This window comes from Protomyctophum bolini, assembly GCF_963924005.1.
Source record: "Protomyctophum bolini genome assembly, chromosome: 17".
NCBI classification, from domain to species: domain Eukaryota; kingdom Metazoa; phylum Chordata; class Actinopteri; order Myctophiformes; family Myctophidae; genus Protomyctophum; species Protomyctophum bolini.
The window spans coordinates 11,160,036-11,179,199 of NC_137878.1; positions in this window are offsets into that span (position 1 = coordinate 11,160,036).

A 19,164-nucleotide genomic window follows, 5' to 3' on the forward strand; every position below is an offset into this window, starting at 1 on the left:
AGAGAAAGACTGTGAAAGGGAGACAAACAAGAGAGACAGTGTGGGGGGGGAGGGGGGGGGGGAGATGTAAAGAGACTTAACTCCAGCTAGGGATTAGATAACGTTCAGTTCATCAGGTTTATTGGTTATGTTTTCTCCCGCAGGCTGTTGTGCGAACCGGGCGCGCATACATATATGAGCACACGCGTGGGCGTGCACGTGCACGGCCTGGCGCTATATAACCTCGCTGGCCCGTGTGACCTCTTTTCACCCCCCCCCCCCCCCCCTCGTCAGCCAGGCAGCCTCGTCAGCAGAGAGACAACACATGACACGTGTAATTCGAAATGCCAAGTATACATATACTGTAGCGTTGGCCCTGGCCCTCCCCTCCCCCTCCCCCTCCCCCCGGCCCCGCTCCGGCGCCCTAAACTGATCTGGAAGCTGCCCATGTATTTCTGCTGCCTCATTACCGTATGCTGCTGCTGCTGTGGTGGTTGTTGTTGTTGCCGCTTGTTTTCTTGTGTAATTACCCCCAAAAAGCTCCGGCGTTGCGTGTGTCAGCAGCTGGAGGCGGGGGTGACGGGAGGACATGCACCGAGAGGAGAGGAGGGGAGGGGAGGGGAGCGGAGGGGAGGGGAGGGGAGGGGAGGGGAGAGGAGAGGAGAGGAGAGGAGAGGAGAGGAGGGGGAGGGGAGAGGAGAGGAGAGGAGAGGAGAGGAGAGGGGAGAGGAGGGGAGAGGAGGAGGGGAGGGGGAGGGGAGAGGAGAGGAGAGGAGAGGAGAGGAGAGGAGAGGAGAGGAGAGGAGAGGAGGGGAGGGGAGGGGAGGGGAGAGGAGAGGAGGGGAGAGGGGAGGGGGGAGGGGGGAGGGGAGAGGAGAGGAGGGGAGGGGAGGGGGAGGGGGAGGGGAGGGGAGGGGAGAGGAGAGGAGAGGAGAGGGGAGGGGAGGGGAGGGAGGGGAGAGGAGAGGAGAGGAGGGGAGGGGAGAGGAGGGGAGAGGAGAGGGGGGGAGAGGAGAGGAAAACAGTCTTTTTCCGAGGGAAAGTGATTTAAATTGCATTTAGAACAACACAGAGCGTTTCAGGTTCCAAGGGGATAAGAGTTGGCGTATAGTTGGCCAATCACCGCAGCTGCAACCCCATTCATTCTTCTCAGGCATGCTGGGGATGTTTGCTCGCATGCATGCGCTCGTCCCGAAACGCCCACCATATACCCGGCAATTAAAAGTTTGTTTTTTGGGGGGGGGGGTAATTCCTGCGAGGCAAAGCGCAGAGATGTGAGGGTGGTATGGGGAGAGATGTTGTCTGCATGTGGTTGGAGGGATGCAGCCAGTGGGTATAGTGTAGCGAGGCTGTGTGATGCCTACTCCGTCGTGTTTTTTGTTGATGTGTAGACCTACTCATCTTGTATGCCATGTGATTTGTTTTCTAATGGCCATGGGGCTACCGATGCACTAGTGTCGGGGCTAGTTTTTTATTTTATTTTTCGTTTTTTTTGTTTTATCTTGTGTTTTTTTTTTTACTGCTAGCGGCAGTGCTCTAAGGATGGCAGTGTCAGATCGGTATGTCCGTCCATCCGTCTGTCTGCCTGTCGGTCCCAACACATTTACCCTCGAATGACACATCTTGGAAACATACCGGCTGCAGGTTGCCATGGAATTTGCAGTGCACCTTTTCACGAGGACGGCCCCTATATGCGGATGTCTGTCGGTCACCCCCATGGCTTTTTTCCTCCAGAATTGTCCAATTGCACACGAGGATATCTCAAAATCAGTTTTGACGGATTGCGGCGAAAATCGCGGTATAGTGCATTCACATGTACCCTGGAGGATGAGCCCTAAACCATGGCGGGTGACCCCATGGCCTCTCTATAGCACCACAGAATGTCAAACTTTGCACACGAGACATCTCATATGCAGATGAACCCTATTAAAGGGGCATTCCACTCATTTTCAACATTTGACTATGTCATTAGTATACCTAATTTCAACGTTTCGACCACTGTGGGTCTTCGTCAGGTATACCTGACGAAGACCCACAGTGGTCGAAACGTTGTAATCGAATAAAGAATTTTCCTGGGAGCTACAATTCAGTGTGCGGACATCCCTTCCTTTTTCATTGTACGTATTTTTGACCAGCACCTGTAGAAGTTCTGGACATGTGCGTGCTTCCTGTCGTATACTATCTCATAAGTCAAAAGGGAGACATCGAAGAGGAAGGATAGATGAAGAACAGGTTTTGACATATATCCATATACGGAGATCTAAGGGTTTGAGGTTTGAGGTCAGATGTAGAGTTGTTGGCCAATATTGATGCTTAACCTGCGACAGAAGGGTCGCATGTACTATTATGTGAGATCAGGGTCTCCACATCTCCATCCCTGATGATGTGCATGGGCACCATAATATGGTGCCTGACCAACACACTGATGGTGCACGATTCCATAGTCAACTGCGACCTTCGGTCGAAAACAAAACTTGCACAGCTGTGAACTCTTCCGTTGAACCTGAAGTAGTTGTGTGATGAGTCATAGCTTGAGTCATAGCTTCAGTGAAGCCTTCTCTCAGTGTAAACAATGGTTTTTCTATACTGGCGAGGTCGCATTGAAGTATCATTTAGCTCCATTAGCTCAATCTGAGCCCTATAAAATAAATGCTTTTGGATATTTGAGACTAGCGACGGATGCTAAAAACAAGCTAACAGATTTAACAAATAAAATACTATTAATTCTGGATTAAATCTAAGATTTCTCGTCCTGGCAAAGGCGGTTGCGAGCACGAATCCCGAGATTGTGGCAAATATTGTGTCGATCTTGTGTCTCTCTTTTGCAGTCCATCTATTTTGGAATGAAATGGATTGTTAATCAAGTTAATCATTCAAATCTGTGATAATATTTCTGTAATAAGTCTTGTATTCTCCACTCACCTTAACCCATTTTGGGGCGGGAACCCCTTTTGTGCATTATGTTATGCTTTAGCTATTGAAAAATAGCAGATCTACAAGCTCATCCCCCCCCTAGTTGGGGGGGGATGAGCTTGTAGATCCTTGCATTCCACAATTGGAATGCAACTTTAGAGTTATGCAGGACTAGAGGGAGGGAGCCGGCACTCTGACCAAGCATTTACAGCATGCAGCATGGTGATTATTTTTACTGTACTACTACTGACTTTTGACTCAAACTGGAGTGGAAGTCTGAGAGTGAGGTTAAAACGTGGCCCTCGGAGGAGCGCTGCTACAGTTGAATAGCGGTGGCTGAGGAGTCGTGGAGCTTAGCAGATCAGTAAGACAGAAAAACCCTCACACCAGCGAGATTTCAGCGCCAGCTTAACCCATTTAGACCCAGTATAGGCCATTCTACAAAATGCCTTCTGAATGCTGACGGTTTTCTGAAAAAAATATGTCGGTGGTTATCAAGCATTTTCATGTCAAGTACCCTTCAAAAATGTATGTAATTGGCTGCCGACCCCCCCATCTGAAAATATGTCGTTCCAGGGAGGGACCTCCTGGAAGCAAAGATTTGAGTTAAAAACGAAAATATATATTCAAAGATTTGCGACACATTTTCACGATTTTTCAAAAATAGCAGACCTACGAGCCGAGTGGCTCGCTACGAGCTTGTAGATCTGCTATTTTTCAACAGCTAAAGCTCGACATAATGCTTAATACACGCCAACAGGGGGGTTCCCGGCCGAGATGGGTTAAAGGCTCCGGGGGAATGGATTTGGACCAACATCACATGAAATTGCTTCTTCAAAGTCCCCCCCTTATCTAGGCACGGAGGAAAATCTTAAAATGGTCCTGCGAGTGGTTTTACCGCTCGCAAAAACATGCAATCACGTTTCACACTTTTAAATTACATGCTTAGCCATTTCTTCTTTGATGGGCCAAGAGGTCAAGTGCTTAAAGATTTGTCCCTTTCAGGTTTTTTTTTTTTTTTTTTTTTTTTTAGAGAAAGTGCAATATTCCTGTTATCTTTCGCTTACAGCCCAGACGCCGCCTGCCCCATTCTAAACAAAATTCCCTTATAATAATATTCCTTATAGATAAATACCGATGAGCATTAGTTGACGTACACATTCCTGTCCCACACATGCTGTGGTGCGCGTTGGGCGCACGCAGCCACACACACACACACACACGCACACACACACACACGCACACGCACGCAGTAGGCACACACAGCCGCGCGGCATGCCGTTATCCCCTGAGTGATTGAAAGCGTGCACAAAAACAAACCTTAAAAGGATGATGCCGCTCACTTATCCTGTGAGAGACGTCTTAAAGTTCACTAATCTGATAAGTACTTCACTGAAGCATGCAGACGGGTGTTTACTCACCTGGAATGTGAGACATCAGCAGTTATTCATTGTTTGAGGGCTTGAGTTTTTAGACGTCCCCGAAGGATCCCAAATATTCTGGCGTAACGCTTTAGCGTGCATGTCTGCAATGTGTGATACTGTACTGTAAAAAATACATTAAGAAACCATTAAGGACGGGAACGAATCTGTGTCGCCTTTTAGGTTTTACCCACTTTAACTATGTTTATGTTTGAGTGGTGCAACCACTCCATTTCGGAGCTTTTTGTGTCCCTGGCTGGGTCTGTCTCTGGGTCTGTCTCTGGCTGGATCTGTCCCTGGGTCTGTCTCTGGCTGGGTCTGTCCCTGGATCTGTCCCTGGGTCTGTCTCTGGATCTGTCCCTGGGTCTGTCTCTGGGTCTGTCTCTGGCTGGGTCTGTCCCTGGGTCTGTCCCTGGGTCTGTCCCTGGGTCTGTCTCTGGATCTGTCCCTGGGTCTGTCTCTGGGTCTGTCTCTGGGGCTGGGTCTGTCCCTGGGTCTGTCCCTGGGTCTGTCTCTGGGTCTGTCTCTGACTGGGTCTGTCCCTGGGTCTGTCCGAGCACAAAAATAGTGTTGGTTGTGTGTCACTGTTGAGCCTAATACACATCCTGGGGGTCTGGATTTTCCGGGGGCCCCCACACGGTAACTCTGTCATTTCTCGACCGTTTCGGACATGGGACGGCTCACCGGAAACCGGGGCCGGCACCCTTTACTGGGTGCATCCCTGTGGGTCTGGACGTTCCTGGGACCCCCCTGGGGGACCCCCCACACGGAGTTGCACCACTCACTTCACACGGGTGTGATTTTTTAACTTTAAGCTGTTGAATTCTTTCTTTAATATACAGTGTATTCTTTCACAGCGAACATTTTTAACTATTGTCTTTGCTTCTGGGAGACCCTGGAACAACATATCTTCAGATGCTGGGTCGGCGGCCAAGTATATAATTTTCCTTGACATGAAATGGTTTGAGAACCACTGACATATGAAACAGGTTTTTCAGGAAACCGTCACGATTTAGAAGACACTCGTAGAACCTGTTCTCAGGCCTCAATGGGTTATGACACGTGTCCGTTGATTATGGTGGTAATACCCAGGAAGGCATTCTGCACTGTGATTTCATACACACACACACACACACACACACACACACACACACACACACACAGCGGCTGTGTGTGGTTATGGTATACAGTATGCGGTGTTTGTATCTGAACGGAGCTGCTATTCACAGTAAAGCCCCGTCTGTCCCATGGGCTGTTCTGTTTCACAAAAAAAAAAATGTTACTGTGCTTTTCTTCTCATCCCACCGTGGAAGTGTAAAAGAATTTATGAAACGTTCTTCATAATCGGAGCAAGGTGTGTGTTTTCCATTGTGAAGAGTGCGAGTGGGGGGGGGGGGGGGGGGGGGGGGGGGGGGGGGGATCTACAAGCTTGTAGGTCTGCTATTTTTGAAAAAAAATATTCTTTCAGAGCGAACGTTTTTTTAATTTGTTTTTTTGACGTCAGGCCTTATGGGTTAAAGATATTGTTTTGGCTTTATTGATAGGGTACATTAATTAGACAGGAAAGGGTGAGAGAGATGGGGAGTGACACGCGGGCGGGAAAAGGCCGTTGGGCTCGGGACTCGAACCCGCGGCACGCCGTCCGGCTGGTTTGGCAGCGGCCACTTTGTCCCAAGACGTCCCTGCGTCGATGCCGCCTGCTCATTGGTCACGTTGCTCACAGCCAGTGGTGGGGGAAAAAGGTACTCGCATTTGTTTTACTCGAGTAAAAAATACTGCAATGTAGAAGTCCCGGAATTAGAAATGTACTTGAGTAAAAGTGTTGGCATCAAACAAGTACCAAAATGTAGAAAGTATACGCATTATGCCCCATTTCAAGTTTTCAAATGTATTCAATCTTTTGAAAATGGCAGGTCTGCAAGCTCTCAATGTGTCGCATCGTGACGCATTGTGAGATTGTAGATCGGCAAATTTTCAAAAGGCCGGAATATACTGTATAATTATACTGTATAGGGCTGAAGTGGTAAATGTAAGTTTTCAAATAAACGTAGCGGAGTAAAAGTACAATATGTGCCTCTGAGAAGTAATTGGAAATGGGTAAAGTAATGTACTTTAAATGGGTAAAGTAATGTACTTTCCAAGTTATATACTTTCCACCACTGCTTACAGCAGATATTGACTTTTTGTCTCCTTATATTTATGGTGTGTTTTCTCTTGGGCAGGCCCAGTATAATATACAGTATATCAACCAGTGAGAGAGCGCTCCAGGGCAGTATAACTATAGCTGCTCCCAACAGGAGAGCTTTCTTTCACGCGGGGGCCGTATAAAAGTCTGTGTCTGTCTCTTTGCCTCATGGTGATCCTTAATTGGCTGAACCTAGTAGATCCGGGCCTCCGGTGTGTGTGTGTGTGTGTGTGTGTGTGTGTTGTGGCTGTCGGTGTGCATGAGCAGCGGTATATAGCCACGGTAAGCCTCTCGGTGTGTGTGTGTGTGTGTGTGTGTGTGTGTGTGTGTGTGTGTGTGTGTGTGTGTGTGTGTGTGTGTGTGTGTGAGTGTGTGAGTGTAGGCCGCGGTGGTTCTTCTTCTGGGGGCCGTGGGGTTGTTGTGACCGCTACGGACTTAACCCATTTGGGGCGTGAACCTCCTTTTGGTGTTTTTAAGCATTATGTCATGCTATAGCTGTTGATCTACAAAGCTCTCTAGGTCTCGTAGCGCGCCACTCGGTGGCGCGCTACGAGACCTATATGCTTGTAGGTCTGCTATTTTTTGAAAAGTTGTGAAAATGTGGCGTAAATCTTTGAATATATATTTCAGAGTGAACATTTTTCCTGGAACAACATATTTTGAGATGGGGGGGGGGAGGTCCAATACAGATAATTCCTTGACATGTGTAAAAAGGTTGAGTTTTCAGTCCAAAATGAGTTAAGAGAACTGGCAGCGGCGAGGAGGAGGGAGAGGAGACGAGCGGATGAAAGAGGTCGTGCAGAGAGACCGTGGAGAACCTGGTTAGAGAGACTTAACACGTCGTTCAGTCAGTCTGCCGTGCAGCGGCTGACCTACTTCCTACTCTCTCTCTCTCTCTCTCTCTCTCTCTCTCTCTCTCTCTGTTATAGTTATGTATGACAGAGATTCAGAGAAATGGTGACTCAACACTCGCCCACTGCCTTCCTCTATCTCTCTCTCTCTCTCTCTCTCTCTCTCTCTCTCTCTCTCTCTCTCTCTCTCTCTCTCTCTCTCTCTCTCTCTCTCTCTCTCTCTCTCTCTCTCTCACACACCACAGCCGAATAAAGCTTTTGGACCAAAACTGAATGGGGGAAAAAGAAAAATGAATCAATTCGATAACGCTTAACGCGCATATAAAGTACATCTGAGGCCAACAACATGGTTTTCTCGGCAGGTATAACTGGCGGTGGTGGACTATAGTGACCACTCCTCCTCCTGGGGGTATATATAGGGAATTGAGTCCTCCTCACCACCAGGAGGAAAGTATTTCAAGTATCTCGGGGGGGCTCTTGTTCACGAGGGAGGGCAAGACGGAGGGGGGGGGGGGGGAGATCAGCTGGAGAGTCTGAGCAGGATTGTGTTCGCTGTACCGCACACTGTCAGGAGAGAGAGAGAGAGCCGGGCCAGAGTGCAAGGCTCTCGACCTATACCGGTCCCTCTCCATTCCTTCGCCCTTCACCTACTGTATGTGGCTGCGAGAAATGTGGGTCGCGGCTGAGAGAACGAGACGGCGGAAAAAGTGAAAGTGGGTTTTCTCAGGAGCGTGGCTTACTGGCTATAGTGTCTCCCTTTAGGGAAGAGGATGAGAAGCAACGTCATCCATGCTTGCTCCTTTGCACCCCTCTGTCGACCCATTCTGACCTGAGATCAGATTCTGAAAAAGTCTTCTATATACATCCTGACGGTTTTCTGAAAAAGCCATGTTTCTATGTCAGTCGTTCTTTCGATTTTTCAATAATAGCAGACCTACAAGCTCGTAGCGCGCCACTCGGTGGCGCGCTATGAGCTTGTAGATCTGCTATTTTTCACCAAAAGGGGTTAAGGCCAGTGGTGTAAAGTATAAGTTAGTAACTCAGGACATTTACTCAGGTGCTGTACTTACAGTATACGTATACAATTTTGAGGTATTTCCCATTTTCACTACTTTTACTTCTATGAGAGGCAAATATTGTACTTTTTACTACATTTATTGCAGATTACTATGAAAACCTGTGAAACCTGTCAGTCCGTCCATCACGGGTTATCCATATATGGTTGTCAGTGACATGCTCCATATATCGCCGTCTCCATGTATGAAGATCGCGACGCCTTGTGACACGCTCCATATTATGGTCGTCAGTCCGTCACACCTTGTGACGCGCTCCATATATGGCCGTCTCCATATATGTCGAGCTCACCTCATCAAACCCTGGATAGCCATACATACAGTACGAGAAGACTGGACCATGACCTATAGATCTGTGTGAAAATGTGGCGCAAATCACAGCGAACGTTTTAAACTCGAATCTTTGCTCCTGGAACAACGCATTTTCAGATGGGGGTCGGCGGGCCAATTACAATATAATATAATTTTTGGGGTCCTTGACATGAAAAATATGAAGCACCACTGATACAGAAACATAGGTATTTCAGAAAACTGTCTAGGATTTAGAACACTTTTTTTATTTTTAACGTCAGGCCAAAATGGAGTATACTTTTTCCACCACTGGTTGAGTTGCTAAGTAAGGATGCCTCTTGCGCTTCATCCTCTCTCCCCACGGAGCCTTTCCAGATACACACCCTGCTAGGAGGAGGCCACGGGGCAGACCCAGGACCTGCTGGGGGATACACACCCTGCTAGGAGGAGGCCACGGGGCAGACCCTGCAGGACCTGCTGGGGGATTATATCCCCACGCTGGCCCGGGAATGGCCTCGTGATATACCCCAGTTAGAGCAGGCTGATGTGGGCCACGGAGAGGAGAGGGGAGAGCCTGGGGGTTCTCCTCTGCTGGAAGTGTTGCTATCAAAAAGTATCATTAAAGTACCAATAGTAAAGTACTCTTTCTTTATGGAGAATGTCTCATTTCAAGTTTTGAAACTTAGAAGAAAATAGCAGATTTTGTAGTTTGGTTAAATCTTCAAAATGGCCGAAGTGTGTATATATAGGACTGACGTGGTATGTTTTGTAATAATAACTAAAAAAATAACTAAATAAATGTAGTGGTGTAAAAGTATTTTTATTTATCTGGGATGTAGTGGAGTAGAAGTAAAAGCATTGGAAATTGGATCTACTCTAAGTAAAGTACAAATAACTCAAAATTGTACTTAAGTAAATGTACTTTCCCTTTCCTGCACCACTGCTCAAGAGTAACACGCATGTCTGTATCATCCCCCCCCCCCCCCCCCCCTCTCCTATATTCTCATGCAGAGAGCAACGCCACACAAATGGCGTGATGGGCCTACTGTAAAAAAAAGAAAAATGCAATAAATGAGTACATGCGTCCGTTGATTATAGTGGTAATACCCGGGGGGGATTGCTTCACTGTGATTATGTGCACAGCAGTTAGGTGATGTGATTAAGGTATGAGGTGTTTGTATCATCACAGCACACCTAATCACGCTAAAGATAACCGTCTCTGGGGGGCGTTCGTTCGGTCTCTCGCCAAGCCTTACTGTGCATTTCCGATATTAAACGTGTTCCTTTTTCTGCCGAGTAAAACACATTACTCGGCACAAATTAACTTTAGTTAATTTAGTCGACTTAACAGTTTACCATGAAAACCTGTGCATCTCCCGTCCTTCACTGTCTCCATATATGGCGCTGACCTGTTCTGACATTCCATTATGTTGATTTGACCTCATCAAACCCTGTACACTACAGGCACGCTCCATATATGGCCAGTACAGAATTCATTCCATATGTTGATCTGACAGCATCGAGACTAAAGACTAGCTCTGGTCAGTCAGCATCGAGACTAAAGACTAGCTCTGGTCAGTCAGCATCGAGACTAAAGACTAGCTCTGGTCAGTCAGCATCGAGGATAAAGACTAGCTCTGGTCAGTCAGCATCGAGACTAAAGACTAGCTCTGGTCAGTCAGCATCGAGACTAAAGACTAGCTCTGGTCAGTCAGCATCGAGACTAAAGACTATCTCTGGTCAGTCAGCATCCAGGCTAAAGACTAGCTCTGGTCAGTCAGCATCGAGACTAAAGACTAGCTCTGGTCAGTCAGCATCGAGGATAAAGACTAGCTCTGGTCAGTCAGCATCGAGACTAAAGACTAGCTCTGGTCAGTCAGCATCGAGACTAAAGACTAGCTCTGGTCAGTCAGCATCGAGACTAAAGACTAGCTCTGGTCAGTCAGCATCGAGACTAAAGACTATCTCTGGTCAGTCAGCATCCAGACTAAAGACTAGCTCTGGTCAGTCAGCATCGAGACTAAAGACTAGCTCTGGTCAGTCAGCATCGAGACTAAAGACTAGCTCTGGTCAGTCAGCATCGAGACTAAAGACTAGCTCTGGGTCTGTCAGCATCGAGACTAAAGACTAGCTCTGGTCAGTCAGCATCGAGACTAAAGACTAGCTCTCGTCAGTCAGCATCGAGACTAAAGACTAGCTCTGGTCTGTCAGCATCGAGACTAAAGACTAGCTCTGGTCAGTCAGCATCGAGACTAAAGACTAACTCCGGTCAGTCAGCATCGAGACTAAAGACTAGCTCTGGTCTGTCAGCATCGAGACTAAAGACTAGCTCTGGTCAGTCAGCATCGAGACTAAAGACTAGCTCTGGTCAGTCAGCATCGAGACTAAAGACTAGCTCTGGTCAGTCAGCATCGAGTCTCCTCGGCCAGGCGGTGGCTGGTCAGATGGGGCCGTAGCCTGGGTTATTATAGGGCGCCGGAAAGGCACACTGACTGGGCTGCCGGTCAGAGGAGGGGAAGACGAGGATGAAAGAGGTCATGCAGAGAGACTGTGGAGAACCTGCTTAAGACTTAACACATCGTTCAGTCAGTCTGACATTCAGGGCTGACCTACTTCATACATAACACTCTCTCTCTCTCTGTCTCTGTGTGTGTCTCTCTCTCTTTCTCTCTCTATCTCTCTCCCGTAGTATTTATGTACGACAGAGATTCAGAGAAATATGGTGACTCAACACTTGCACCAGAATTCCCACTGGCCTCCTCTCTCTGTCACTACGGCTTATTATAGCTTTCTGGACCAAAACCCGAATGAAGAATAATAATAATAATAATACTAATAAAGACAAAGAATACGTGAATCATTTCGAGGAAATGGATCAATGCGTTTGGTAACGCGATGATGACGAGACGTCGCCGAAACCGAATGAAGAATATAATAATAAAGGAAAGAGAATACGTGAATCATTTCGAGGAAATAGATCAATGCATTTGATAACGCGACGATGACAAGACATCATCGTGTTGCGCCAGACACAAACCATTGCAGTTATGTGGGGTCCTCCTGTGTGTGCCATGGAAACCCTGTATCTCCATATTTCTCCACAGTTCTTGTATTGTATGTACTGTATGTACTGTAATTCTGTACTGTAATGTAATGTACTGTAATTCTGCAAACTGTTCAATCAATCAATCAATCAATCAATTTAATCTTGGAACTGTTATTTATTTATTTTCTTAATACAAACACACAGTCGCAGTGTTGTGTGAAAACACTGTAAAAGATGTACAGGCTCACAACACACCATATATATGTGGCATGCGCCTGGACCGCTAGGCCAGCTGGCGCCCTGTGATTTTTTTTATTTTTTTATAGGTTTTTATAAATACTTAACCCAGGGCTTGTTAACTCCCCCCCCCTCCCCCCAAAAAAAAAATAGAAATAAAGTAACAGTTTTGGACTTACAAGGTTTCTGCTCGACAGCGACAACCTTCCCTCCCCCTCCCTCTCTCCCCCCATGGTGAAGTAGTGTGTTGAATAACCTGCGTTGCGTAACGGAGATCACATCTATAGGAACGGAGCCATCACCCCCTTAACCCATTCAGGACTGAGGCCCATTCTTTAAAAAGAAAGTGTCTTCCAAATCCTGAAGTCAGTGGTTATAGCTCAAGCTTTTTAATGTCCCCCAGACTTATCTGTATTTGGCCACGGATCTGCAAAAAGCAAGCGATGTTAAAAAAGTTCGCTCTGAAAGAATATATATTTAAAGATTTGCGTCACATTTTTCAAGAATCTTTCAAAAATGGCAGATCTACAAGCTCATAGCGCGGCACCGGGGTGCCAACGCTATACACGAGCTTGTATAGATCTGCTATTTTTTCAACAGCTAAGGTTTAAAATAATGGCTATAAATGTGGTTAAAACAAAAGCTAATGCTGCTCACGCGGTCTAAATGGTTTAAAGAAGACACGACGGCACGCTCTCTCTCTCTCTCTCTCTCTCTCCCATGGGCGCTAACAGAAATAATAACAGCCAGACTTTACAGACATGACATGCGGCTCAGATCAATGGGCTGCATTGTTTGAGCATAAGACGCTTCGTTTTGCGTCCGGGCTCTCATGAAAAGGACTGATTGTAGTGGAGACTGGCTGTCCTGTGGCATGATGATCATCACACACACACACACACACGCTGTATATGAACTATGATCTTGCGAATGTTCTTTGCGAGGGTTCTATAATCCGTCGTTGAGTGGTCATGTCATTTTGTCTGTCTCTGTTCCAATTTTGACTGCCAAGAGACACAAGTGCGCACGGAAAAGTGCATCCTTGTGGTACACGCATACACATGCATAATGTGCCATACTATACTGTATGATGACTGATGACACATTGTTTTCTTTAGATTCATATAGTTGTACGGTTGTACCTGTATCAGTGAGTGACAAATAAACCCTCTTCTATCTTGAATCCTTTTGCCAGCATCGTTGTTTGTGAGAGCAACAAAGTGTTGTGTGTAGTTGTCTGTTGGTTTGTATCATTTATGTTTTGTAGAAGTGGTGGTATTAGGGCTTGTTTGTTTGTTTGTGTGTGCACAGGGAACTACAACCAAGCTGTAAAGGACCTGAGAGACAAGGCAAGAAGGGCATTCTATGCCATCAAAAGAAACATCAAAATAGACATCCCAATTAAAACCTGGCTTAAAATACTGGACTCGGTGATAGAACCAATTTCCCTCTATGGTTGCGAGATCTGGGGACCATTAGCAAACCATGACCTGGAAAAATGGGATAAACACCAAACCGAGACCCTACACACAGAATTCTGCAAATCCATTCTCCGTACCCAGCGAAAAACACCAAATAATGCATGCAGGGCAGAATTAGGACGATACCCACTCATAATCAAAATAAAAAAGAGAGCACTTAAGTTCTACAACCACCTAAAAGAAAGTGACCTAGATGCACTCCATAACAAGGCACTCACACACAGTGAAACTCTAGAGAGATGCCCCCTCAGCCAGCTGGCCCTGGAACTCCGGGCACAAACACAAACAGAGCCACGAGATAGAAAACCCATTGGACTAAACCAAATTATAAAACAGCAAAGGGAAAACTATCTGACACATTGGAAAGAAGCAACACAAAAGCAGAGTAAACTAGAATGCTATCTGGCCCTAAACAGAGAATACACAGTGGCAGAATACCTGAGCACCGTGACCGACCCAAAACAAAGAAAAATCTTAACTAGGTACAGACTCAGTGAGCACAGTCTCGCGATCGAGAAAGGCCGTCATAGGCAGACCTGTATCCCGAGAGAAGACAGACTATGCACCCACTGCACACTAAACGAAGTGGAAACCGAGCTACACTTCCTAACCATCTGCCCATTGTACCAAGACATCAGAGACACATACTTCCCACAGATTACAACCACACACGGAGATTTTGAAAACATGACCAATGACAAAAAACTCCCATATCTGCTGGGCGAAGTACAACAATGTGCAAACACAGCAGCAAGATTTGTGAGTTGCTGTGATAGGAGAAGGATATCAAATGGAACACAACCACCCTAAAGACTAATAATTGTGTATATTCCTGCACTAAACCTGCATCGAGTTATCTTGGTACACAGAAGTTGATCTATTGAAGATTCTGACCTTCAAAGTACATAATTTTTGTTTTGATTGTATTGCTGTATTGTTGTATTGTTCTTTCTGCTTTGGCAATGTAAACGTATGTTTTCTCGTGCCAATAAAGCCCTTTGAATTGAATTGAATTGAATTGAAATTGTGTGCCTCGACGGAGCGGGCGGTAGAGTTTCTGCTATCTGCGTGCTGGTTGTGGTGGGCCGGTCTGGGCCAAATTCGCTTGAAAATGACCGGGCCGAATTTTTGTCCCTGTCCCCCAGCCCTGCCCCAACCCATATAAGGAGATGTATACCGCACAGCCAGCCCAGCAACTCACACCCTCCTAGGTATGCATGTCCCCGCATTCATTGCAAACACAGTTTTGCATCGGTGTTGATTTTGACAATACATTTTGATTTAGTTTTAGTCTCGTGGATAAAATTTAATTTAGTTTTAGAGTCAGCTTAACTGTCTTGGTGTTAGTCTAGTTTTAGTCGACTACATTTTAGTCAACAGTTGATTTAGTCGACTAAAATGTATTTTTTGCAGGCCTTGATGGTGTCATAATGGCTGATTGTACACAGTCAATATAAGCTAAAAAGAGGCGTGACCCAAAATAAATTGCAATAGTAATCGTTCAAGGTTTTTTTTATGATCCTTAGGGTCTTCCAAATAACATTATAAATTGTGCTTTAAGTAGCATGTGACATGTCAAACTAGGGGTTATTCATGATTCTGGAATCATATTCCAAGCATTAGTTTTGCACAGAAAACAATCCTTGGGCTACAAACGGCCATAGCTATGGCCAATCTGCTATGCATTTCTCTGGCAGTGCCAGTCTGCTATATGCATTTCTCTGGCAGTGCCAGTCTGCTATGCATTTCTCTGGCAGTGCCAGTCTGCTATATGCATTTATCTGGCAGTGCCAGTCTGCTATATGCATTTATCTGGCAGTGCCAGTCTGCTATATGCATTTATCTGGCAGTGCCAGTCTGCTATATGCGTTTCTCTGGCAGTGCCAGTCTGCTATATGCGTTTCTCTGGCAGTGCCAGTCTGCTATATGCATTTCTCTGGCAGTGCCAGTCTGCTATATGCATTTCTCTGGCAGTGCCAGTCTGCTATATGCGTTTCTCTGGCAGTGCCAGTCTGCTATATGCGTTTCTCTGGCAGTGCCAGTCTGCTATATGCATTTCTCTGGCAGTGCCAGTCTGCTATGCATTTCTCTGGCAGTGCCAGTCTGCTATATGCGTTTCTCTGGCAGTGCCAGTCTGCTATATGCGTTTCTCTGGCAGTGCCAGTCTGCTATATGCATTTCTCTGGCAGTGCCAGTCTGCTATGCATTTCTCTGCTAAAGACGCTCTGGTGTGCTCCTCTTCCCAGTGCGTAGCGTCATGCTTCACTGCTCCAGTGCTCCCAACGCCTGCCGTTTTTTTTTTTTTTTTTTGGCGCAGCGCCCTGGGCGCTTCAACCTGGAAACGGTTCAACTTTTGGAGAGGAGCGCTGCGTGCTCTTTTGATCCTCCTGGCTGTGTCTGGCAAGCCCGGTAATTTACGACCCCGACGTTGAATCGTTATCACACACTTGATACTGACACGATACTGACCTGATACTGACGCGCTACTGACACGATACTGACACGATGACCTGCTCAGTATCATGACCTTGTAGTAGGCTACATAGTAGTGCCCACGCGCGTGTTCTTATTTTTGTGTGTTCTTTTTCATGTCATGATTATGAATTGAATATCCAGGGCCCGAATGGAAACAAGACCGCATGAAGGGCTTTTCCTGGTGATCCCTTTTGGCCGTGTGTCTGACCGTATATACGCTGTACTGTTTACATTCTCGCCAATAAACCATTCAATCAATCAATAAGGCGAGCGCTCTACACCGACTGAGCTGCTTTTACCCGGACACGATCCTATACAGTAGATAAATAATCATATCATATATACAGTGCAAAGACACCCTCTCCTGCACGAGAACACATCATTTTGTAATGTAATATCACAAAGGGGAATGCATTGCACCGTGCGGTGTACTGTACCTCCCCCACCTCATAGCCCCTGATTTAAAGCAGTCATTTTAGCTCTCAATCGACCCACTGTTTATCCTGTTAGTATTATTGATTAACGTCATGGAGCAGAATGGAATTGGAAATAGACTTTAGTCCATACACTGTATACATGCACGGTTAAAAAAAACAAATCCTCACAGTTAATTATCCGCGCCAGGTCTAAAGGCTGGAGTCAGAGATTAGTTTTGGCCCCTGTGTGGAGTCTGTACACTATACAGTATATGTATTTGTTTGTCTATAATCTCGCAGAGTTCCACACCGATCAACATCACATTTCTCGTGCGGACCAGTGTGTTGTTTTTGTATACGGCACATTTTGATTTTAGTTTTAGTCATAGTCTCTTGAATAGCTTTCCTTTAGTCTTAGTCACATTTTAGTCACCTGGAATGTTTTAGTTTTTAGTCTAGTTTTAGTCGACTAAATATCATAAGATTTTAGTTGACTAAATCTACAGTTGATTCAGTCGAACAAAATGTATTTGTATGTATGTATGATGCCGTCATAATGACTGATTTTACACTTGCTGAAAATAGCCGATCTACAAGCTCACAACGCGTCGCTTAGTTTTAGTCGTCATGGCTTAGTTTTCATTTTATTTCCATTTTAGTTTTCATCAGTGGGAAAAGGTAGTCGACGAACATTTTTAGCATAGTTTTAGTGGACGAAAACAACACTGGCGCGGACCGGTATAGAAAATGGAACTCATTCCCCGCATATATACTTTGGCCTCATGGTGGCTCTGCGACAGCCCGTTTGAAACGTTATAGCCTATACTCCTATATATACACATTTTTGGTCCAGAAGAACTCAAAACATCACCTCTGTTTGGAGTCATGTGATTACACAGATCCGGTTGATTTGGAATATATCTGTACTCTCTCTCTCTCTCTGAGCGTAATTTGGCATGAAGCCAGTGTTGCTTCCTGTTAAATAAACCAGTCTAAGGCATCGTATCAGCTCTGTTTTTATAAGGCCTCCTGGGTTTTTTTCTCAGGTTCAAAAACCCCTGGCAGGTTTCACACCATGTCTTTCCACCTCTCTGACTAGACACACCCGTGTGTGTGTGCGCACACACACGCACGCACACACACACACACACACGCGCTCTATCATCCCCAGCAATAACGAGCTGTCATTGGAACTCAGTGATCTATGTGTCTGGCTGTGTCAGCGAGCAGGCATGCTGAAAGGCTGCTCTCCACTTCCGAGGCCTGCCAGTCAGTGCTGCGGGCGCCTGAGACAGCCAAGGAGCATGATGGGTAGGCCGAGGGGAGGGGATCAGAGAGAAAAGAGAGAGGGGGGGGGGGATACCAGCCATGTCAAAGCTTGACTCCCCCAACCAACCCCCCCCATGCGCACACATACACACACGCTGCGCGCACACACACACACACACACACACACACACACACACACACACACACACACACCTTCCAAAAATATCCTGCAACGATAGGGAAAATACCCACCAAACTATAACAATGTTCTGACAGGCTAATAACATTTCCTGCAGAAGATTACAATATACTGGCTGGCAGATTCCACCTTTTTTTTATTTATTTTATCAGAGACTGCTTTGGATGGAATTAGGTTTTAACGCAATTGTATAAATAGGTATTTCACGCGGTTACAGAAGTGAGTTTACACTTTTGACAACGGGGGCGGGTTTTTGTGTGTATGTGTGTGTATGGGATGGGGGGGGTGGGGGCGCAAACCGGGCGCCGAATGTCAGCGAGATAAGCAGATCTTGCTTCTAAATAAGCCACCGATGGAACCTCATCAGATGCGCACGGCGGAAACACACGTCGCGTCCCCCTCCGCGCGCAACGCAACAGTAATGTATTCTCTCCATATTGCATGAGATATATTATCTGGCCTCCCTTATTGTGTCGGTGATAAATGCAACACACATTAACTCCACCAAAATGCATTTCTCCCATTTCCACAATAAAGGGGCCTTCTGCTCTTCTCCCTCCCTGACCTTCAGCGCGGGGCTTGCAAAGCCAGCATAAAATATGCATTTAGCGGGAAGGCAGCGCGCCGAGTGGATGTGAGGTAGCCGCGTGCGCTCCGAGATTGCTTTCTTTTGTACTGCGTCATGCAGGAACATGTATCACTGTCCGCTCCCCAACAAACAGCCAGTAATATGCAGAAATATTAAGTAGGATCAGCAAATAAATATATGGAGTGGAGCCGGCGCTGTGACAGATGTTGGCTATTTGCATGGAGCTCTTCTGTCATGTCAATTAGCCGGCGCTCTCAGCCAAAGCACAGGTTCTCTGAAATGAATGAAGTGGCTGTGCCTGTATGTACTGTATGTATGTACGGTGGCTGGCCCTTTCACGCTGCGTGTGCATGTGTTTGCATGTTGTTGAGGTGCGACGCATGTACAAAGAGCGTGTGTCTGACTGAAATGTTTTGCAAGATAACTCCCTCGCGCTCTCGTGATTGTTCATGCAAGAGTGAGTTTGTTGCTGCATTTTTTTATGTCGTCTGATTGCCTGTCGTCGTTTCTCACAACGCATTGCGTCGCGATATGTCGGGGACTAGTAGATGTTATAGACGTGAATTCAGTACAGTAGGTTTTGTTGTTATTATGGATGCAGGTACAGTATATACTATAGGCACATCGAGCTTGTGTATAGTGCATTTCTTGAACCTATACCCCGGCGCGCCGAATGGCATATCACAACCTCCATGATTCAACATTTATTCACATGCGTTATTATTTCATGATAACGCAC